Raw genomic sequence first — 25220 nt, 5'->3', positions numbered from 1 at the left:
GAACTCACTTAAAGGAGCACTTGATATCCGTTGAAGCACCTGCTGTTTTTGTGCCTCATCTGGAATTTGTAGCGATTGGCGTGGCCGTAAGAAAGCGATCGTATCACATTGTCCGCCAAACGAAGTAGCCATCTTAGTTTGGCTGGAAGATGGTCTTTCTTCTGCAGATGTTACTGTTGCTTTAACACCTACATCACGGACACAACCTTTTTTTCCCTTCCCAACACGCCTATTCCCCTTTCCACCAGCAGCAGGCCTTTTTCCACTCATTTTGGTGGTTAACTAATTGACAACTCTGGAGTTGTTTGCCCAAAAAACGATGGATGGAAACCGAGCTGAGCTGAGTGGCCAAACTGTGGTATTAGCCCAAAAGGATTGGCTGGGTTAGATGCAGTAAAACAATTTTATTACATACACAGGTGGTGGAGCTTAGTATAGATCGACTAATAGAAGGAGTCCCACACAGTGCTACAAGCCCAAAATTATTTTCCGTGCTAGATGCAGATAAAAATTATTTGTAATTTGCAAGCTGGAGGAGTTTAGTATAGATGGACTAAGAATAAGTCCCACACACTGCTACAAGCCCAAAATTATTTTCTGAGCTAGATGCAGATAAAAGTTATTTGTAATTTGCAAGCTGGAGGAGCTTAGTATAGATGGACTAAGAATAAGTCCCACACACTGCTACAAGCCCAAAATTATTTTCCGAGCTAGATGCAGATAAAAATTATTTGTAATTTGCAAGCTGGAGGAGCTTAGTATAGATGAACTAAGAATAAGTCCCACACACTGCTACAAGCCCAAAATTATTTTCCGAGCTAGATGCAGATAAAAATTATTTGTAATTTGCAAGCTGGAGGAGCTTAGTATAGATGGACTAAGAATAAGTCCCACACACTGCTACAAGCCCAAAATTATTTTCCGAGCTAGATGCAGATAAAAATTATTTGTAATTTGCAAGCTGGAGGAGCTTAATATAGATGGACTAAGAATAAGTCGAACACACTGCTACAAGCCCAAAATTATTTTCCGAGCTAGATGCAGATAAAAATTATTTGTAATTTGCAAGCTGGAGGAGCTTAGTATATATGGACTAAGAATAAGTCCCACACACTGCTACAAGCCCAAAATTATTTTCCGAGCTAGATGCAGATAAAAATTATTTGTAATTTGCAAGCTGGTGGAGCTTAGTATAGATGGCCTAATAGAATGAGTACCACACACTGCTAATATGCCCAAAATTATTTTTCAGGCAAGATGCAGCTAAAAATTATTATTAATTTCAAAGCTGGTGGAGCTTGATATAGATGGCCTAATACAATGAGTACCACACACTGCTACTATGCCCAAAATTATTTTCCAGGCAAGATGCAGCTAAAAATTATTTGTCATTTGAAAGCTGGTGGAGCTTAGTATAGATGGCCTAATAGAATGAGTACCACACACTGCTAATATGCCCAAAATTATTTTCCAGGCAAGATGCAGCTAAAAATTATTAGTAATTTGAAAGCTGATGGAGCTTGGTATAGATGGCCTAATAGAATGAGTACCACACACTGCTAATATGCAAAAAATTATTTTACAGGCAAGATGCAGCTTAAAATTATTATTAATTTCAAAGCTGGTGGAGCTTGGTATAGATGGCCTAATACAATGAGTACCACACACTGCTACTATGCCCAAAATTATTTTCCAGGCAAGATGCAGCTAAAAATTATTAGTAATTTGAAAGCTGGTGGAGCTTAGTATAGATGGCCTAATAGAATGAGTACCACACACTGCTAATATGTCCAAAATTATTTCACAGGCAAGATGCAGCTAAAAATTATTATTCATTTCAAAGCTGGTGGAGCTTGGTATAGATGGCCTAATACAATGAGTACCACACACTGCTACTATGCCCAAAATTATTTTCCAGGCAAGATGCAGCTAAAAATTATTAGTAATTTGAAAGCTGGTGGAGCTTAGCATAGATGACCTAATAGAATGAGTACCACACACTGCTAATATGCCCAAAATTATTTTACAGTCAACATGCAGCTAAAAAATATTATTAATTTCAAAGCTGGTGGAGCTTGGTATAGATGGCCTAATACAATGAGTACCACACACTGCTACTATGCCCAAAATTATTTTCCAGGCAAGATGCAGCTAAAAGTTATTAGTAATTTGAAAGCTGGTGGAGCTTAGTATAGATGGCCTAATAGAATGAGTACCACACACTGCTAGCATGCCCAAAATTATTTTACAGGCAAGATGCAGCTAAAAATTATTATTAATTTCAAAGCTGTTGGAGCTTGGTATAGATGGCCTAATACAATGAGTACCACACACTGCTACTATGCCCAAAATTATTTTCCGATCTAGATGCAGATAAAAATTATTTGTAATTTGCAAGCTGGAGGAGCTTAGTATAAATGGACTAAGAATAAGTCCCATACACTGCTACAAGCCCAAAATTATTTTCCGAGCTAGATGCAGATAAAAGTTATTACTAATTTGCAAGCTGGTGGAGCTTAGTATAGATGGCCTAATAGAATGATGCTATGCCCAAAAGGTTTTACTTGGCTAGGTGCAGTAAAAAAAATGTATTCTACACACAGGTGGTGTAGCTTGCAACACAGATACGCTACTCCACTGACTAACACACACTGCAAGAGGCCAAAAAGCATTTGCTTAGCTAGATTTAGCCAAATGCTGTGAAAAACACTTGCACAGCACTGGCACAGACCTGCCTGGCAAAAAGTCCTAGAAAATGCTGTAAAATAGTCCTCAAAAGGACTGCAATTACAATTAGTCCCTACTCCCAACCTATCTATTTAAGAGCACAGACCTGCCTGCTAAAAGTAGTAGGAAATGCTGTAACCTAGTCCTCAAAAGGACTGCAATCACAACTCTTCCCTACTCCCAAGCTATCTGTATATTTCAGAGAAATTTGGTTTGAAATTAACACTGAAAGTATAGCGCACACAGCAACAGCGGTGCCATCTAACACGCAGCTGCAGCAGTGAGAAGATGGTGGCGACGGGGAAAATGGCTGGGTCTTATAGGGCAAGGACATGTGACATACACAGCCAATGACACATGCCCTTGCTTGTGTGAAAAAAAGCACTTCGCTCCGTGTGTGCGCTGCTGATAGGCTGACAGATTGCACCTCCCCACTGTAAATGCGGGAAAGAGAAAAAAAAATGGAGATCTTCATTATTCCTGCAGAGATCCATCCCCTGCCCCTCCCCCCGCCCCGCTGTACACTCAAACTGCGTAATAACATTGATTATCAGCATTACTGTGAAAAAATCCAGTTATAATTTTGGTGCACGAACAGTTATCGAACATAAACTCGAACAGCCGGATTTTTTTCAAATCGTTCGTATTTGCCGAACGGCTCGAACACCGCCCAAATCAGCTCGAATTTGAGATTGGCGAACAGTTCGAGTCGAACAAAGCTCATCTCTACTGAAGACGAGCTCAACAGGTAGGTTCCCGATGGCTTTTCCCTCCCCGCTGCCTTTGATTGACAAGTCTCTTCATAAACACACATGTAGGCAGAGTCCTGTCATTCCAGGGCAGCAATCAGGGAGTAGCCTCCGGGGACCTGCCTGTCCCACTAGTCTCCAGCGGAGCTCAGTCCCCCCAGTAAGTTTTTCTCTATGTTTCAAGTCAAACAAAAACTGGCTGATGTCATACAGCCAGTGCCTGATACATGCTGCCTGTGGATCGTAAATCAGCTGCCAGGTTCACTTTAAGGCTTTGTCTCATTATCTATCAACAGATCACAAGGACTATTATATGTTCTTTCTTGTGTTTGTATGTTTTATAGTAAAGATTAGTTTATCAAAGTATTAAAACATTTGAATGGAAACATGTTGTCCAGATCAGATAAAAAAAATGTTGAATTAGTGTTATGATAAAGATAAGATAAGACAAACACTACAAACTTGCAGTGCCACCTTTAATGAGAGTCAATTATACAAAATCTACTATATCGTGTGACATTAAGGTCCTTTTTGCAAAGACCGATGATTGATTAAACAGGCGTACATAGAAAGATTCACTCCTAATCATGGCCTTTTGTATATATGAGCAAATGCTTTACATTTATGTATATTTTTGAACTATTCAAGGTTCATACAAATATATGAAAACTTCTCTGCTACTCTAGAACTGTTTTACACTTGGATTAAACATCCTTTCTAGCGTTGTCATTCAAATATAGTTCCATGTTATGCTAATGGAAGCAGGTAAAAAACAATAATGTTTATATACAGCACCAACATATTCCTCTGCACGCTAGAATTCAGACTATGTGTAAAAACTAAATCAGTTTACTAAGTAATTAATAATTCACTAACAATTAACTAATTAACACTAACTAATTGACAATACAATAACCCTTCTCGCAGGACAATACAATCAAGGAGGAAATATGGGTAACTCAAAAAGTAAAATTGCTTGTTTTAAAAAATGGAACAACAATCTTTAAAAAAAAAAAAATCTGTCACCAGGTTGTCGCTGCCCCATCTGAGAACAACTTCAAGTAGAGATAGAGAGAATGATTCCAGCAATGTATCACTTCCACAGCTGTCGTTTTGATAAAACATTGATTTATCCAGCTGCAACTCTACTACTCCTTTCAATGATAAGTTTTTGTTATAAACTACTTGATATTCTTGAGCTCTCGCTATCCACTCTCCCATCATCGATTGTCAACTTTCTGGCACAGTGCAGGCAGAAAGCTGACAATTGACAGCAGAGATAGGGGAAGACAGCTCATCAGTGAAAGAACCAGCAGAATTGCAACTGCTAAAACAGTGATAAAGCTAAATGAGCCAATTATCTAAGCTGTAAGATAAGATATGAAGTGCAAGAAGTGTGGGTAAAAGCCTCTCTAAACATTAAACTAAGGCTGTGTGCCCACGATGCGTTTTTTAAGCGTTTCCGCAGCGGCAAAAATGCTGCAGAAACACTTAAAAAACGCATGGTAGAAGGCCTGCCATGTTCCCCAATGATAATCTGCATGTGCTGTGCACATGCTGCGTAAATTTCCGCTGCGGATTATCATTGCGGAAAAAGAGAAGAGGAGACTCTCCTCCGGACCTGGGTACCATAGAAAACTGTAAAAAAAAAGAATAAAATAAAAAATAAATATATACTTACCTTCTGGCGACTCCCGCTGTGCTCCTCCTCGCATGCCGGCATTTCGCGATGGACTGAAGGACCTGCCCTGACATCATAGTCATGTACCGCTGCCGGCAAGGGAGGACGGAGGGAAAGCAGGACACCGGGGGCCATCAGAGGGTAAGTATAATATTTATTTTTTTATTTTTTGACATTCTCTCGGGTCACACTATATAAATCCATGCCGGTTGCATGGATTTATATAGTGTGACCAAGTTGGTAAGCACTTTCCAAGTGATGCTAAAATCGCTTGGAAAGCGCTTGTCAACCCGTATGCAGAAATGCAAGTGAAGAACGCTTCACATCCGCATGTCCCTGGCAGGAAAACCCATGTACAATCCGCATGTACAATCCGCATGTACAATCCCCATGTACAATCCGCATGCTTTTTTTTCTGCCAGGGAGATGCAGAAACGCTCAGGAAAAATCCGGAGCATTTCTGCATCGTGGACACATAGCCTAAAGCCAAACTCACCCACAGTCTAATATGTATGGGGGCCTCTCTGTTGTCCCTTGAGAGATGATGTCAGGGGAAGGGAAGGATCCAGCCTGTTGGATTTCAAAAGGCCAATACTTTTGCTCTTCGCTGTATAAATTGATACCAGGGAGTCTGTCAGAAACTCTCTGATAGAAAACAGCTAACCTATAGTTTCATAGTCTTTAGGGTTGAATGTAGATGTAAGTCCATAGAGTTCAACCTATAACCAAACATGTTGATCCAGGGGAAGGCAAAAACCACATGCGGCAGATGCTAATTGCTCCATATTATGGGAAAAATTCCTTCCCGACTCCATATACGACTAATTCCCTGGGTGGATCAAAGTCCTATCACAGACTTTAGTACCCAAATCCTGTAATATTATATTTATTAAGAAAGGTATCCAGGCCCTCCTTGAATCAACCATTTAAACATCATGTGGCAGAGAGTTAAATAGTCTCATTGTTCTAACAGTAAAGAATCACCTTCTGTGATTATGAGCATAGCTTTTGTTCTAGACGTAGAGGATGCCACCTTGTCATTGTTATACTTACACTTAGGTGTAAAAATATCATTAGATCTTTTTGTGTATGGGGGTCCTTATTCTGTTGAAAGAAAAGGACCAGGATCTGAGATATAATGTAAGGGTACAGAAAGGAGTCAAATTAAGGAATGTGATAGGATTGCCTAGAATGATATGCTTTAAGGCATGCTTGGAACTGTGGATGTTGGGAATTAAATTTATTGGCCAGGGTAGCATATTAGAGAGAACGAGTGTAGCACAATTAAAGTTTTAAAAGGGGTTGTCCACTGTTCAGACAACCCCTTCTCAATTCCCATATTCCTCCATGTAAAGTAATAACAGCCTGTACTCATTTCCGGTGCTGGTGCCGGCACCATTGCAGTGACATTGGGGCTCACATGACTTTGTTATGTCACGCTAGCCCTGCGGCCAAATAGAGGCCACTAAAGTGTCTCTTCACTTCTTTTGCAATTGATATCCAGAGGAAGTCAGAAAACCAGGAAACCAGGCATGGAAATCACTGAAACATCTATAGCATTGGAGATGAGTATAGGATGTTATTATTTTATGGGGGAATACTGTATGGTGATTAGACCCATAGAAACGCTTGTAAGACGCGAAACTGCCATCCTCTCGTCTCCCTGCATGTCTCCCCTGCACCTCAGATAGACAGCTGTACCTGATTATCCAGAATACTATGAAATAAAGGACTTTTTAGCCAAAGGACTTGGTAAGTGCTGCTATTCATTTTTCTGCTTGTTGCATAGAATATGGTGATTAGTAGACAACCACTTTAAAAATGGAAGAGATTCTGTTTATGTAGGATATTAGTCTTATAACAGTGGCCAAAAGGTAGAACATGGCTGGAGTGGTAGACAATCTTTATGGGAGGTGATATATAATTGGGGAAGACTGTGGAAAGCTTTGTGAGTCTGAAAATTTAAATTGTGTTTTAACCTTAAGAGACAACCAATACAGTGACTGGTACATATCAGTGCAGTTGTTTGGCCAAATGATAAACCAGGCTCCTGCATTCAGGACAGATTGGAGACTGGAGATTTGGGAGAAGGCCATTAAGGCTATGTGCCCACGTAGCAGATTTGATGCAGAGCGTTTTTGCCTCTCTCTGGCAGAAAAAAACGCATGCAGATTTACATGCGTTTTTTCTGCCAGAGAGAAGCGTTTTTACATGCGTTTTCGCATGTGTTTTTTCAAGCACTTTTCCAAGCGATTTTGAGCATCACTTGGAAAAGTGCTTGACAAGTTGGTCACACAATATAAATCCATGCAACTGGCATGGATTTATATTGTGTGTAGAGATGAGCGGTGTTCGACTAGAACTGTTCGCCAATCTCAAATTTGAGCTGTTTTGGGTGGTGTTCGAGTTGTTCGACAAACCCGAACGATCTGCAAAAAATTCGGCTGTTCGAGGTTATGTTCGATAACTGTTCGTGCACCAAAAGCGTGTCCTGCATGTCTGGCACTATTTAGAGCACCAATCATGCAGGGATTGTCTGCCACTCACTGTAATGCCACAGCCATGGTGGTTGTGGCATTACAGTGATTGCCCAAATCGATGGGAACAGTGCTCACAGTGAAACATGAAAAGCCGGCAATTCAGCAGCGGCATACACCGGTACCCGACAATTTAGAACCGAAAGAATAGAGAATCACACATAGATTAGATAGATAGAAACATGTCAGTCACACATATAAGAAGTACAGGGACAGTGTTGCTTACTGTACTTGTCATTTAGTGTAAAGGATTTATCAAAAAAAATAATAGTGTTTTCATGCACCGTCTCTTTAAAAAAGCCGGCTGACAATTCAGCATCTGTACCCGACAATTTAGAATAGAAGGAATAGAGAATCACACATAGATTAGATAGATAGAAACATGTCAGCCACATATATACGAAGTACAGTGACAGTGTTGCTTACTGTACTTGTCATTTAGTGTAAAGGATTTATTAAAAAATATAATAGTGTTTTCGTGCACCGTCTCTTTAAAAAAGCCGGCCGGCAATTCAGCAGCGGTACCCGACAATTTATAACAGACAGAATAGAGCTTCACACATAGATTAGATAGATAGAAACATGTCAGTCACATATATATGAAGTACTGTGACAGTGTTGCTTACTGTACTTGTCATTTACTGCAAAGGATTTATTAAAAAAAATAATAGTGTTTTCATGCACCGTCTCTTTAAAAAAGCCGGCCGGCAATTCAGCATCTGTACCCGACAATTTATAACAGAAAGAATAGAGAATCACACATAGATTAGGTAGATAGAAACATGTCAGTCACATATATATGAAGTACTGTGACAGTGTTGCTTACTGTACTTGTCATTTACTGCAAAGGATTTATTAAAAAAAATAATAGTGTTTTCATGCACTGTCTCTTTAAAAAAGCCGGCCGGCAATTCAGCATCTGTACCCGACAATTTATAACAGACAGAATAGAGCTTCACACATAGATTAGATAGATAGAAACATGTCAGTCACATATATAATAAGTACAGTGACAGTGTTGGTTACTGTACTTGTCATTTAGTATTAAAATAAAGGATTTATTATTAAAAAAAATTGGCGTGGGGTTCCCCGTAATTTTAGTCTCTAGCGGAGGTTAAGCAGACAGCTGGGGCAGATGTTTGAAGCATGGGAAGGGGGTAATACCCACGGAGCTACCCAGGCTACTAATATCAGCCCCCAGCTGAATACCTAGCCTTTACTAGCTATTAAAATGGAGGACCCCCCCCAAAAAAATGACGTGGGGTCCCCCCTAATTTAATAGCTAGCAAAGGCTAGGCAGACAGCTGGGGGCTGATATTAATAGCCCAGGAAGGGAGCCATGAATATTGGCCCCCTCCCAGGCTAGAAACACCAGCCGTCAGCCGCCCCAGAAATGGCGCATCCATAGGATGCGCCAAGTCTGGCACTTAGCCTCGCTCTTCCACGCTGCCCTGGTGCGGTGGCAGGGGGTAATAGGGTTGGGGTTGATGTCAGCTTATAATGCCAGCTGACATCAAGCCCAGGTTAGTAATGGAGAGGCGTCTATAAGACACCCCCATTACTAACCCCATAGTCAAAGTTAAAAGAAAACAAACACCCAGAATAAAGTCCTTTAATTGAAATAAAGACACATTCCTTTTATTGTTCTAAATTAAACCATACTTACCGTCACGCCCATTCCAGCTGAAGCCAACGATCTCCTGCAATAAAAGAAAAATAATAAAGCAACCTCATCCTTACCTTTCCATGGTTCCCACGATGGCTCCAGCTCTGCTACATCGAGATGACAGGCTGGACCGCAGCAGAACGCTGCCATCCAGCCTGTCATCCCGCAGACACTGAGAAGCGCAGGCATGCTTGCGCTCTGCAGTGTCTGGCTGTGACGGTATAAAGATGAGACGAGTTCATGTCCAATGAACTCGGCGCACCTCATGCACGTCACTGACAGCGTGGGAGAATTCTCCTGCACTCAGCACTTCAGCGTGAGAATTCTCCCACGCTGTCAGTGACGTGCATGAGGTCAGCTGAGTTCATTGGACATGAATGAGCTCACCTCATGCACGTCACTGACAGCGTGGGAGAATTCTCACGCTGTAGCGCTGAGTGCAGGAGAATTTTCCCACGCTGTCAGTGACGTGCATGAGGTGAGCTGAGATCATTGGACATGAATGAGCTCACCTCATGCACGTCACTGACAGCGTGGGAAAATTCTCCTGCACTCAGCGCTTCAGCGTGAGAATTTTCCCACGCTGTCAGTGACGTGCATGAGGTGAGCTCATTCATGTCCAATGAACTCAGCTGACCTCATGTACGTCACTGACAGCGTGGGAGAATTTTCACGCTGAAGTGCTGAGTGCAGGAGAATTCTCCCACGCTGTCAGTGACGTGCATGAGGTGCGCCGAGTTCATTGGACATGAGCTTGTCTCATCTTTATGCCGTCACAGCGAGACACTGAGGAGCGCAAGCATGCCTGCGCTTCTGAGTGTCCGCGGGATGACAGGCTGGATGGCAGCGTTCTGCTGCGGTCCAGCCTGTCATCTCGATGTAGCAGAGCTGAAGCTGTCGTGGGAACCATGGAAAGGTAAGGATGAGGTTGCTTAATTATTTTACTTTTATTGCAGAAGACATTGGCTTCAGCTGGAATGGGCGTGACGGTAAGTATGGTTTAATTTAGAACAATAAAGAATTGTGTGTTTATTTCAATTAAAGGACTTTATTCTGGGTGTTGTGTTTTTTTAAATACTTTACTAGAAATTCATGGTGGTCATGTTTAATATTGGCGTGACCCCATGAATTTCGGGCTTAGGGCCAGCTGATAATGCCAAGCTGGCCTTAACCCCTTTATTACCCAGTGAGCCACCGCACCAGGGCCCTGGATGAGTTGGGTACATCGCCAGAAGATGGCGCTTCTATGAACGCGCCATTTTCTGGGGCGGCTGCGGACTGCAATTTGCAGCGGGTGGGGCCCAGAAAGCTTGGGCCTCCCTGCGCTGCGGATTCCAGCTCCCAGCTGCCTAGTTGTACCTGGCTGGGCACAAAAATAGGGCGAAGCCCCACGCATTTTTTTTTTAAATTATTTCATGAAATTCATGGAATAATTAAGAAAAAAAGGGCTTCCCTATATTGTTGTGTCTGGCCAGGTACAAATAGGCAGCTGGTGGTTGGGGGCAGCCCGTTCCTGCCTGCTGTACCTGACTGGACACAAATATAGGGCGAAGCCCCACGTCAATTTTTTTTTAATTATTTCAGGAAATTCATGAAATAATAAAAAAAAAATTGATGTGGGGCTTCGCCCTATATTTGTGTCCAGTCAGGTACAGCAGGCAGGAACGGGCTGCTCCCAACCACCAGCTGCCTATTTGTACCTAGCCGGACACAACAATATAGGGAAGCCCTTTTTTTCTTAATTATTCCATGAATTTCATGAATTTAAAAAAAAAATACGTGGAGCTTTGCCCTATTTTTGTGTCCAGCCAGGTACAACTAGGCAGCTGGGGGCTGGAATCTGCAGCGCAGGGAGGCCCAAGCTTTCTGGGCCCCACCCGCTGCAAATTGCAGTCCGCAGCCGCCCCGGAAAATGGCGCGTTCATAGAAGCGCCATCTTCTGGCGCTGTACCCAACTCATCCAGGGCCCTGGTGCGGTGGCTCACTGGGTAATAAAGGGGTTAAGGCCAGCTTGGCATTATCAGCTGGCCCTAAGCCCGAAATTCATGGGGTCACGCCAATATTAGACATGACCACCATGAATTTCTAGTAAAGTATTTAAAAAAACACAAACACCCAGAAAAAAGTCCTTTAATTGAAATAAACACACAATTCTTTATTGTTCTAAATTAAACCATACTTACCGCCACGCCCATTCCAGCTGAAGCCAATGATCTCCTGCAATAAAAGTAAAATAATAAAGCAACATCATCCTTACCTTTCCATGGCTCCCACGACAGCTTCAGCTCTGCTACATCGAGATGACAGGCTGGACCGCAGCAGAACGCTGCCATCCAGCCTGTCATCCCGCAGACACTGAGAAGCGCAGGCTTGCTTGCGCTACTCAGTGTCTGGCTGTGACGGCATCCAGATGAGCCGAGGTCATGTCCAATGAACTCAGCTCACCTCATGCACGTCACTGACAGCGTGGGAAAATTCTCACGCTGAAGCGCTGAGTGCAGGAGAATTTTCCCACGCTGTCAGTGACGCACATGAGGTGAGCCGAGTTCATTGTCGGCTCATCTGGATGCCGTCACAGTCAGACACTGAGGAGCGCAAGCATGCCTGCGCTTCTCAGTGTCTGCGGGATGACAGGCTGGATGGCAGCGTTCTGCTGCGGTCCAGCCTGTCATCTCGATGTAGCAGAGCTGAAGCTGTCCTGGGAACCATGGAAAGGTAAGGATGAGGTTGCTTTATTATTTTTCTTTTATTGCAGGAGATCGTTGGCTTCAGCTGGAATGGGCGTGATGGTAAGTATGGTTTAATTTAGAACAATAAAGAATTGTGTCTTTATTTCAATTAAAGGACTTTATTCTGGGTGTTTGTGTTTTTTTTTTAACTTTGACTATGGGGTTAGTAATGGGCGTGTCTTATAGACGCCTCTCCATTACTAACCTGGGCTTGATGTCAGCTGGCATTATAAGCTGACATCAACCCCAACCCTATTACCCCCTGCCACCGCACCAGGGCAGCGTGGAAGAGTGAGGCTAAGTGCCAGAATTGGCGCATCCTATGGATGCGCCATTTCTGGGGCGGCTGACGGCTGGTGTTTCTAGCCTGGGAGGGGGCCAATATTCATGGCTCCCTTCCTGGGCTATTAATATCAGCCCCCAGCTGTCTGCCTAGCCTTTGCTAGCTATTAAATTAGGGGGGACCCCACGTCAATTTTTTGGGGGGGGTCCTCCATTTTAATAGCTAGTAAAGGCTAGGTATTCAGCTGGGGGTTGATATTAGTAGCCTGGGAAGCTCCGTGGGTATTACCCCCTTCCCAGGCTTCAAACATCTGCCCCAGCTGTCTGCTTAACCTCCGCTAGAGACTAAAATTACGGGGAACCCCACGCCAATTTTTTTTAATAATAAATCCTTTATTTTAATACTAAATGACAAGTACAGTAACCAACACTGTCACTGTACTTATTATATATGTGACTGACATGTTTCTATCTATCTAATCTATGTGTGAAGCTCTATTCTGTCTGTTATAAATTGTCGGGTACAGATGCTGAATTGCCGGCCGGCTTTTTTAAAGAGACGGTGCATGAAAACACTATTATTTTTTTTAATAAATCCTTTGCAGTAAATGACAAGTACAGTAAGCAACACTGTCACAGTACTTCATATATATGTGACTGACATGTTTCTATCTATCTAATCTATGTGTGAAGCTCTATTCTGTCTGTTATAAATTGTCGGGTACCGCTGCTGAATTGCCGGCCGGCTTTTTTAAAGAGACGGTGCACGAAAACACTATTATATTTTTTAATAAATCCTTTACACTAAATGACAAGTACAGTAAGCAACACTGTCACTGTACTTCATATATATGTGACTGACATGTTTCTATCTATCTAATCTATGTGTGATGCTCTATTCCTTCATGTCTAAATTGTCGGGTACCGGTGTATGCCGCTGCTGAATTGCCGGCCGGCTTTTTTAAAGAAAGCGTCTTCTGAGCAGTTTGTCAGCTTTTGGACACCTTTGAAGGTGTTTTCTATGTGTTCCTATGTGTTTTTGTTTGCCTGCCATTGGTTTTAACGGTGTTCGACGGTGTTCTAAGGTGTTCGACGAACAGTTCGACGAACAGTTCCTCGAACATCCCGGTGTTCGACGAACCGAACCCGAACACTACGGGGGTGGCTCAACACTAATTGTGTGACCAACTTAGATGCTTTAAATGCAGCATCTATAGTAAAAAAAGAATTAAAAAGTAAAAAAAAACCTGTATATTCACCTCTCCGGCGGCCCCTGGTCTGCTCCCGGTGGCATCCTCTCTCCTTGGCGTCCCGCGGTGTACTAGCAGGACCTGCGGTGACTTCATTTAGTCAGCTAATGGTCACGCGACCATCACCTGACCGCTGACACCAAGGAGAGAGGATGCCGTCGGGAGCAGATCGGGGGCTGCCGGAGAGGTGAATATACAGTTTTTTTTACATTTTTTACTTTTTTCTTTTTTCACCGCATGGTAGCCGGGATGAAGAGGAGTTGTAGTCTCCTCTTCATCCTGTGTACCACACGCACCGCGATTATGCTGCAAATTCGCGGCCATTGAATTTAATTGAAACGCAGCAAATCCACATACACCTGCTGGTTTGCTGCGTTTCAATGATACTTAATGGCCGCAAATTTTCAGCGTACTCGTGGTAGAAATGGTCATGCTGCGTTTGGCAATGCAATGCGAATTCGGCGCGCTAATTGGTGCATCATGTGCACAGCACATCCGAATTCACATTGCTTTGCATGGCAGACTGTTTTACAAGCGTTTCTGCGGCCGTAAAAACGCCGCCAAAACGCTACAAAAACGCTACGTGGGCACATGGCTTAAGCGGAACCACGGACAGCAAGAATGAGAGCCTGATTGAGCAATTGTAACCATGTATGTCATTCTCTGAAAGGCTACTGCATTTAAGAAAAAGTATAGTTTGAAAAGCCGGTTTGGGACCATAAGGAGATATGTGACTAGTTTGAGTTGGCCCCCAGCTAACTTCTCCTGTTCTGCTCCAGGTGATTGACAGGTCTCTCCCTATGTACACACACAGCAGAGGCTTGTCTATCACCTAGAGCAAACTGGGGAGAAGCCGTCTGGGAATCATGGGAAGAGATATGACAAGTTTGGCTTAGGACTTGGTCAGCATCTCCTGCTTTTCTACTGTATTACTGAAATGTTGCGGTATTTCAAAGAATGATTTACTAGGCTTCAATTGCAGCCAGGCTGGATAGCCATCCATTTTTCTTCCATTAGAAATGGATCCATTCTTTGCTTACTGGATCAGTACAAATGGAGGATTACTTGACTGCTCACATTTCCAGTAGTCATCTGTATAAAACTGAACCAGTAAGCAAAAATTGGATCCATTTCGAATGGATGGCTATTTAACCAATCAGTTTTCCATAGACTTCAATGTTAGAAAAACATCCAGCTGAAATTAGTTTTTTTAGCCAATCTTAAAAGTTGTGTCTGCAACTGATTGCTGCTAGATCCGTTTCAAATGCATAGCCTTAGGCTATGTTGACATGTCTAGTAATCATCAGTCAGAATGGATCCAGCAGCAATCTATCAACAAAATGTTGTGCAGACAACTTTTTTGCCCAGCTAAAAAAACTTATTTCAACTGGATCCATTTTTTTAACATTGAAGTTAGCAAAAACTGGATGTTTTTCAAATGAGAGAAAAAGTGATGGCTATTTAACTGATCAGTTGTCCATAGACTTCAATATTAAAAAAAGGATCCTTTTGAAATCAATTTTTTTAGCTGGAAGAAAATGTGTCTTCGCAACTTTTTTGTTAACAGATTGTTAACAGATTGTTGCTGTATCTGTTCTAACTGATGATTACTGGACATGTTAACACAGCCTAAGGCTGTGTGCCCACTATGCGTTTTTTAAGCGTTTCTGCAGCGGCATTTCCGCGGCAGAAACACTTGGTAGAAGGTCTGCCATATCCCCCAATGATAATCCGCATGTGCTGTGCACATGCTGTGGATATTTCCGCTGCGGATTATCATTGCGGGAAAAAAACGCAGCACTACCAATTATCTTGCGGAATCGCGGCGTTTTCGGCGCCATTGACTTGCATTGGACCGCATGACATCTGCATCACTGCATCTGCAGATGCGGATACCATGCGTTTCAATGTGCGGATGGTACCCGCGTTTGGAGAAGAGGAGACTCTCCTCCGGACCTGGGTACCATAGTACCTATAAAAAAAAAGAATGAAATAAAAAATAAATATTATACTTACCTTCTGATGGCCCCCGGTGTCCTTAGCGATGTGTCCTGGCTTGCCGGCAGCTCGCGATGGTCTAAAAAGGACCAGCCATGACGTCATTTAGTCATGTGACGGGTCACGCGACTGCTGATGTCGGCGATCGCGTGACCCGTCACGTGACTAAATGACGTCATGGCAGGTCCTTTTAGTCCACCGCGAGCTGCCGGCAAGCCAAGATGCATCGGATAAGGACACCGGGGGCCATCAGAAGGTAAGTATAAAATTTATTTTTTATTTTTTACCATTCTTTTACGGTTACACTATATAAATCCATGCCGGTTGCTTGGATTTGTATAGTGTGACCAAGTTGTCAAGTACTTTTCCAAGTGATGCTAAAATCGCTTGGAAAGCGCTTGTCAACCCGCATGCGGAAATGCATGTGAAGAACGCTTCATATCCGCTTGTCCCTGGCAGGAAAAATGCATGTACAACCCGCATGTACAATCCGCATGTACAATCCGCATGCATTTTTTCTGCCAAGGAGATGCAGAAACGCTCAGGAAAAATCCATTGCATTTCTGCATCATAGGCACATAGCCTTAGAGTAATGAAGACAAGAGTAAACCAGAGAAACAATATACTGATCCCCCCAAAATTAGCAGTATGGTTGCACAGTGATTCATAACCATTTACAAAGAAATACCAGTTTTATGGTAAAGTAACAACATATGTACTGTAGATAACAGAAAATAAATCAAGATCAGTTTCCAAGATAATTAATGGAAAGTTAACAGTAAACAAAATGTGTTTTTCTTGGTCACTAAAAGATGTAGATAACAAATGCCCTTGTGAGATAAAAAACAGACGACGTATAAATATCACATCGGTGTCCATAGCGTTTTGCACAGATCTTGAATAGTTTTGTTCAAAGCTCCTAACCTAAAGCATCACCATGAAGATTGCCTCTGCCTTCCTTCTTGTGGCTCTCGGCTGCTTTTTGGGTATTGTCTATATTTTATGTGTTTCTCCTACAATAATATAATACAAGTGACATTTCAATATACTTTTAATCTTTAAGGTTTGGGACTATCAGTATTGGTCTGCATCCTTTAGTATTGGCTACAACCTCGTTTTGTAAATGTGATAATTGCGGGACAAGGTACTGCAACTTGTTTTAGCTCAGTCCCATCAAAGTTATCACCAAATGTGCCTGATTAATAATGAAAAGGAAGGAGCACTAAATAAATCACTAAAGCATCTACATTCAGGCATTCAGCTTAATTGCAGGGGCAGCTGACCCCTATCTTGAAGACAAGCAAAAAAATGGTTATTAATAGAAAAAATAAATAAAATAAAACAAAAAGTTAAAGCTTAAGTCCATATGAGTGTGAATGATGTTTACTCAATATTCTAGACCGCTTCGTTTCACAAACCCATGTTTGGAATGAGTGCAATAAACTGAGTAAAATGGAGTTGTTTAGTGGGATCCTTACATTTTAGATCTTTTATTTGCTGTCCGGTGCTGCCCTGCGACATAGCAAAAATGGGTAAGGGAAAAATAACAAAGGTATTTTCTTCCATATCCTAAACCGGAACAGGCAAGAGGACATGTGGGATGAGGGATATTTCAAATGACTACAGACACAGACAAGTTTTCTTTGAATGACAGTTTAAGCAAGTTAACGTGATCTGATTTTGTTAAAATGTTTGTATTTCAGATACATCTTCTGCCACTGTTCCAGTAAACTGCATCACAAGTCTCGTGGAAGTACGTGATCCCATAAATATTATTGAATTTAATGATTAAACAATATTACGGGGATTTTCCACTGCTTCATTGCTTTGATATTGCTGACATATGGTAGGTCAACAATAACAAATCAGTGGGGTCCGACACCCACCACCCTACCGATCAGTTATTATTAGTGACTGTTAACAAGATCTGTAACTGAACCCCTATTCTATGTAATGGGAGCTGAGTTGCAGTTCTCAGCAACATGTAATGGAGATACTGTATGTCCATATTAGGAGTATTGATTGGTAGAGGTCCCAGTGCTGAGATCAGTCACTCACTGACTATTTTCTCTCTGTATTTTGTCTCTTTAAGAATGGGGCTCCTACACTTGTTGTGAAGCTTGGGGATCTTCTCTGCCAATACCAGCAGGCTAAGGTAACACTTTATTATGTAGAAGCTCAGGTCAAGCAGAGTGGTGGCCTGGACCCACCAGTAGAAAAGAAAATATATATTCATCCCATTGTTCAGTCACATATGTAACCTTGTTGTTATTACTGCACAAATATAATATTAATCAGTTTGTCATTCCTCTCTTAAAACATTTACAACACAGGCTCTAAAGTCAGCGCCTCTTCTGAACCCATTATTGTGTTAAAGCCTGTGCCCACCTAATGATTCACTAGTATCCTGGTGGGCCATTTAACGCAGGTTGAGACCTTGATTTAACAACACACTTATGATAACATTACCTCTAAATAAGCTCATAATGTTTGACATGGCATGATGCTACTAAAACACATAAAGATTTAAACCTTTATTACTTGAAATATAAAATGTTAGCGTAGTGTACCCATGTAGACCATGTAGTAATATTAGTGAGTACTTTTTTTTTTAGTAATTAAAACCCAACCATGTCATACTGTTTCACCGATCATAATTTGGTCAATGATTCGAAATACTAAAAGAACTAGAATGAAAGCATTGGGACTAAGGCTATAGCATTTTAAATACACAATACACTAGAGATATTGCATATACATGAAAAATGAAATATTCTTAATAGAAGTCTTGCATTGTTTTACGAGAATGTAGCAACATAAAATGACTTATACAAATGAGAAGAAAATGTCCATCAGTCATTCTGTCAATCGAAATATTTAAGATGCGCACAAATACAAAATGTTTTTTTACAACTTCAGGTAGAGGTTCTGGAACAATGAGCTTGAACAATGAACAATGAGCATCAGTCACATCAGTCACTTGAGTGATGTTTCCAAATCTCTTTCTACTAATGACAGAAGTTAACACAATAAAGTCAGATACTGTTCATCTACATGTAATGATGTTTATATCTGTTTTTTTTAGCTGACCCAAAACCAGCAGTTGTACTCTGCTTTCCTTGATGAGTTGAAAGTAGTTCTGGTAAGCATCTTTGATACTAAAGATCTATTTATATTGAAATCTTAAGGATTTGTCTAAGTTAGAAAACTGATTTTCATATACCATATTAAAACATTCTGTGATAATTGAAGGGAACACATGCTTACTATCCTCAACCTTAGACCAAAGTAGAGAGTAGTTTCAAAAGTTTCTCTAACTCTGGTGGACCTTTCATGTCCTGCATTACCTAAACAGCTTATTGATTTGATTGAGAACTGTGTAGTACCTAATTTTCCCTCTGGAGGTGCTACAGGGAAATGGAACACTTATTTCATCTCTTCTCTGACTAAAGTGACAGCTGATTTTAGGACAGCATGCCTCAGGAAACACATCTGTAGAGTAAATACACCTCTAATTTGTACCATGAGTAAAATAATTGGAGTTGTCAGATAATCCCTTAGATTATAAGAGTGTACAAAATACTGAAAAGGAGTATAATAATTATTTTAATAACTTTATAACTTTCTATTGTAGTCTAGTACAAATTAGCATTTGTAGCAATGCAATGTTCATATTGGCCCAAATTTGAGAAGTCCTACAAGATAATATATTGTAATATATTTTAATTTAAATTAAATGTAAATAAGATACATAAGATATCATAATCAAGTACTAACCACAGGTCTTCTTCTCTCAATTTAGAATGAAGTTGGTTGTACGATGGATGATCTTTTGGGCACACACGTGGTAAATATCGCAAGATTTAATGTCATCTTGTAGTCCATAATTCTGCATGAGATAGTGACAAGTAGTGTAAAATACAAAGAAAATTATTTTTTTTAAATACAAAAGAAAAATCTCTGCATTCCAGAAATTTAAACAGAACTGTCTACCTCTCAAAGTTTGCAAGTTAGAAATATATTTTTCTCAATTTTTTTTTCTATTTCCTTGTTATAATAGTCCAATATTTGACCTCTATACACCAACTGAATAGAACTGATGGTTACCACCGGTTATCATGCATTTTCCTGTAGTCAGTTAGGTTATCACTTGGTTATTAATAAAGACTGTATTTGCTTGAAAGAGCTCAAAATGGGTCCAGTGTGGTAAGCCCAGTGTTACACACGTTGTTTCCAGGTAATTAGGGTTTTTTAGTATTGAGCTATGCAGCAAATATATTCACAATAAATGTATTTTATTGAAAAAATTTGGCAAACTTGGTAAATTTTAATTTTAAAAGGTTCGCATATCTCTAATTATAAGATTTAAAAAAGACACACATCCAATTCAGCCAAGGGATAGGAGAGGATAAAGGTAAGGGGAGTAGGTACACCATAATGTAAAAGAGTATTTTTTCCCTACCAATCTTGAGTGTCAATCGATTGAATCAATATTCAAAACAAGAATTTCATACATTTACATTTAATTTATTTTCATCTAATAAAGGCAATCTGTTCCCTTTTTGAAACTATCCACTGTTCTGTGACCAACTCCTGATGCAGGCAGTTCCCCAGATTACTAGCTCTCATGGTAAAGCTTGTCATCTCTAGAGATGGAAACTTTTTTAACCAGGCGGAGGGAGTGCTTATGATACCTACAAATTATTAGTCCCCGTGTGAATAACTTTACATTTCTCTACATTGAACCTGATCTGCCAAGTGGATGGCCAAACACTTCTTTTATCCAAATTAGCCTGTAACTTATGAGCATCTTCCATGGTTGACACTATACTACATAGGTTGGTGTCCTATGCAAAATTAGAAACGCCACTATTAATCAGGTATTTTATATAATTAATAAATCAGTTTAATAATAGCAGGCCCAACACTAATCCTTAGGGTACACCACTTACAACCGGAGACCATTCAGAGTAGCAGTCATTTACTCCAAATCTCTTGGTGTGGTCTCTGAGTCTCTATTCTATCCAATTACAAACCTTATTTTCCAAACTTGTAGACCTTCATTTACTTATTAGGTGTTCATATCTCCCCTGTCTCACTTATACACATATTCAGATCATAAAAATGCTCTCCTTGAAGTGAAGTTGTTTATGGATAATGGTTAGACTGTTCACATAGAATGGTATAATTACTAAACTATTACTCCCTGAAGCCTCTACACAATAAGAAAATCAAGAAGAGAGGGGATAGATCAGTGTCATAAAACTCATAATGGTGAAAATAGCAGGAATTAAGTGACAAGCAGGATAATGAGGATTGTACAAAAAGATTGAAGGAGATAGGCAACAAGGCCACTAGGTTAGCACTGCCGAATCCAATTCTCTGTATTAATTTATTCTTATTTTGCCATATACACATAACTGATGCACACTTTTTACTTATGTTACAGGTGACTACTATGGATAATGTGGATATTGTTGCTGACAAAGTCGCCCTGGTCATTTTTGATGTGCTGGTAAGAAAATCAGTGTAGAAAATGAGTGCACACTAGAAACAAAAGTCTTCATCAAAGCGCTAACACCAGAAATCTAGTGTAAAATACTTTGAAAAGTCATAGCATTTTAACACAATGTAAGCTTCCACAAAAATTGGACGAATTTGGTTATTTCCAAGCCCGTGTCAGCCAGCTCTGCAAAAATGGGTCAACCTGGACGGGAACGGGGAATGGGGCATGGCAATGCCGACTGGCTAACTCCTTGCCTAGAGTAAGATTTGTGTTAACGCACAAGGAAGCGCACGCCAATTTTAAGACACACCTAATGCAGATCGGATCCGAATAGGACATGCTCTAAATTTCACGGATCTCACTCTAGGATCCGTAATGTTAACGAATTGGTTAACATATCCATTCTACTGAGTGCTGTCTGAGGAAAAATACAGACAGTATTCGGATGAGTCCACTGATGTGGGAATGCAGCCTAAATCATGCTTACTTTTTTCTGCACTTTTCAAAACTGCTGTGTAGGCAAAATTCTCACATTTTTGTGCAAAAATAATGTGTGCCATTATTTGTGACTTTTTTTTAATTTGCTCTAAACTGGCATATACTCATAAATGGATGAATAAGTGAGTCATGCTACAGTTAGGTCCATATATATTTGGACAGAGACAACATTTTTCTAATTTTGGTTCTAGACATTACCACAATGAATTTTAAACAAAACAATTCAGATGCAGTTGAAGATCAGACTTTCAGCTTTCATTTGAAGGTATCCACATTAAAATTGGATGAAGGGTTTAGGAGTTTCAGCTCCTTAACATGTGCCACCCTGTTTTTAAAGGGACCAAAAGTAATTGGACAGATTAAATAATTGTAAATAAAATGTTCATTTCTAGTACTTGGTTGAAAACCCTTTGTTGGCAATGACTGCCTGAAGTCTTGAACTCATGGACATCACCAGACGCTGTGTTTCCTCCTTTTTGATGCTCTGCCAGGCCTTCACTGCGGTGGTTTTCAGTTGCTGTTTGTTTGTGGGCCTTTCTGTCTGAAGTTTAGTCTTTAACAAGTGAAATGCATGCTCAATTGGGTTGAGATCAGGTGACTGACTTGGCCATTCAAGAATATTCCACTTCTTTCCTTTAATAAACTCCTGGGTTGCTTTGGATTTATGTTTTGGGTCATTGTCCATCTGTAGTATGAAATGATGACCAATCAGTTTGGCTTCATTTGGCTGGATCTGAGCACACAGTATGGCTCTGAATACATCAGAATTCATTCGGCTGCTTCTGTCCTGTGTCACATCATCAATAAACACCAGTGACCCAGTACCACTGGCAGCCATGCATGCCCAAGCCATCACACTGCCTCCGCTGTGTTTTACAGATGATGTGGTATGCTTTGGATCATGAGCTGTACCACGCCTTCACCATACTTTTCTCTTTCCATCATTCTGATTGAGGTTGATCTTGGTTTCATCTGTCCAAAGAATGATCTTCCAGAACTGTGCTGGCTTTTTTAGATGTTTTTTAGCAAAGTCCAGTCTAGCCTTTTTATTCTAGATGCTTATGAGTGGCTTGCACCGTGCAGTGAACCCTCTGTATTTACTTTAATGCAGTCTTCTCTTTATGGTAGATTTGGATATTGATACGCCTACCTCCTGGAGATTGTTGTTCACTTGGTTGACTGTTGTGAAGGGGTTTCTCTTCACCATGGAGATTATTCTGCGATCATCCACCACTGTTGTCTTCCGTGGGCGCCCAGGTCTTTTTGCATTGATGAGTTCACCAGTGCTTTCTTTCTTTCTCAGGATGTACCAAACTGTAGATTTTGCCACTCCTAATATTGTAGAATTTTCTCGGATGGGTTTTTTCTGTTTTTGCAGCTTAAGGATGGCTTGTTTCACCTGCATGGAGAGCTCCTTTGACCACATGTTTACTTCACACCAAAACCTTCCAAATACAAGCACCATGCCTCAAATCAACTCCAGACCTTTTATCTGCTTAATTGAGAATGAAATAATGAAGGGATTGCCCACACCTGTCCATGAAATAGCCTTGGAGTCAATTGTCCAATTACTTTTGGTCCCTTTAGAAACAGGGTGGCACATGTTAACGAGCTGAAACTCCTAAACCCTTCATCCAATTTTAATGTAGATACCCTCAAATGAAAGCTGAAAGTCTGATCTTCAACTGCATCTGAATTGTTTTGTTTAAAATTCATTGTGGTAATGTCTAGAACCAAAATTAGAAAAATGTTGTCTCTGTCCAAATATACTGTATATGGACCTAACTGTATGTCAAGAGAAATATTGAGTTCAATTGCATGGACAATTTTCTTTAGATAAATATTACGTTTCTCATTTTGGTTGTAGAATGGACTTCCAGCTACCACCAGGTTTATGGAAGTTGCTTGTGGCACACTGGTAAGTAAAGCAGAAATATTATGTTATTATACTTACATGCATGAAAATGTAACTAATATTATTGTTACAAACAATCAGTAAAGATAAGATGGAAACTAATATATAAGGGTAGTACTCATTAAAGGAGTTGTCTAATGAAAAAAATGTATCTCCTATCTACGGTATATGTAATAATTTTTTGATCGGTGGAGATTCGGCCGCTAGGACCTGCACTAATCTAGCAGCCCCATAGAGAATGAATGGAGCAGTGGTCAGCCATCTGACCTGCCATAATGTAACAGCGATAAAAGTTTCCCATTCTGTGGATTGATGCGGGTCCCATCAGTGGGACACACACTGTTCAGCAAGTGAGTCACCATCATGTAATAGGGGGTAATTTGCTTTCACTGTATAACCCCTATAATATTTTTTTATTACTGAATGTAAAAATAAATGTATGTTGACTTCTTGTTTGTTTTTAGGAACACCTTTTAGCTAAACTTAAAAGCATTCTGGTGAGTAGATTTTACAGTCAAATTAACGTTTAGTTTATTACAATTTATTTCCAGTATTGCTTCTCTAATGTTTACATTTTTCAATTATAATTATAGGAATCAGTCCGTGAGACCATCGACCATGTTGTGGTATATATTAATCTACAAAATAAAAAATTAAAAGAAAAAAAACTATGGAAAAGTTCCTAATTCTGTATAATTCTTTTCTTTAATTGTAGAATAAGTTGGGAGCTCAACAAGTACGTCCTTAAGGAGACATTGGACAAATATGTCCTTAAGAAGACAATGATAGTAAGTTACACTACACTACATACTAGGAGAATACTTTGATGATCTATTATTTTTAGAAACTTGTAGAAAAAAAATTTGCTCATGCTAAAACTAGAACTATATTTTTACCATGATAATATATGGGCACAATAAAAAATATCTAACACAAAATAAATATAATACAGTAGGAGCCCAGAAAAGAATAAAATCTGGTCAATACCAATGAAAACTTCAAATAATCTCATGTCTATGATGCCATCCTGATAACTCTCTGACATGTGTAGTTTTTTTAATGCACATTATTTTTTATTGTCTGTCCTAAATGAGTAATTTGACAGCTCCACGGTTGCATAAGGAGACAGTATACCAAGAGCCCGATTCATTAAGACTGGAATTCTGCATGCCAGTCTTAATGAAGGCACCGCTACAAAAAGGTGAGCCTAATTCATTAAGAGGCCAACACAACTTAAAGGGTTTAGCCAAAACTATTTTTTTACTATGGGCCTAAAAACTAACTGGCAGGTAGGTGCTACTTATCGGCCTGTTGTGCCTGGCGCCAATCTCTGCCGGCACAGATCAGTCACAGACCGCTCCTGACGGTGATTCAGCGACTTACACTGATGACACATTGACAAAGCATGCTGATTGACAGGCGGCACTCTGCTGTCTAACTGCCTGCAGACAATCAGCATGACGTCGGCACTAACACCCTGTCGATAAAGCAGCCAGGAAGAGTAAGATCTGCTCTGCTGACATTTAGAAGCTGAATGACAAGCAGGATCGGTCAATGATTGCTCTGTTCCGGCACCGCGTGGAACAGGCAGTAATTCGTAACTACTTGCCTGTTCATTTTAAGCCCATAGTAAAAAAAACGTCCTGGATAAACCTTTTAATAAATAAGGCACATCTTATAAC

At 40.5% G+C, this 25220-nt stretch overlaps 1 long non-coding RNA gene across 1 annotated transcript in view; it reads right to left on the bottom strand.

The window, feature by feature from the left end:
- LOC141165624 (uncharacterized) overlaps positions 1-25220 on the bottom strand; it is an 86890-nt gene that overhangs the window by 55671 nt on the left and 5999 nt on the right. Inside the window, exon 2 of the long non-coding RNA XR_012251182.1 lies at positions 19397-19508. This is a non-coding gene — a long non-coding RNA (uncharacterized lncRNA). The remainder of the gene's footprint in view (positions 1-19396; positions 19509-25220) is intronic.

Source organism: Phyllobates terribilis, unplaced genomic scaffold (genome assembly GCF_046119375.1).
Source record: "Phyllobates terribilis strain yellow unplaced genomic scaffold, ASM4611937v1 Scaffold_11__3_contigs__length_659146591, whole genome shotgun sequence".
Taxonomy (NCBI): Eukaryota; Metazoa; Chordata; class Amphibia; order Anura; family Dendrobatidae; genus Phyllobates; species Phyllobates terribilis.
The sequence above is the reverse complement of the archived record's forward strand: the minus strand, read 5'-3'. Positions and strand labels throughout refer to the sequence as shown.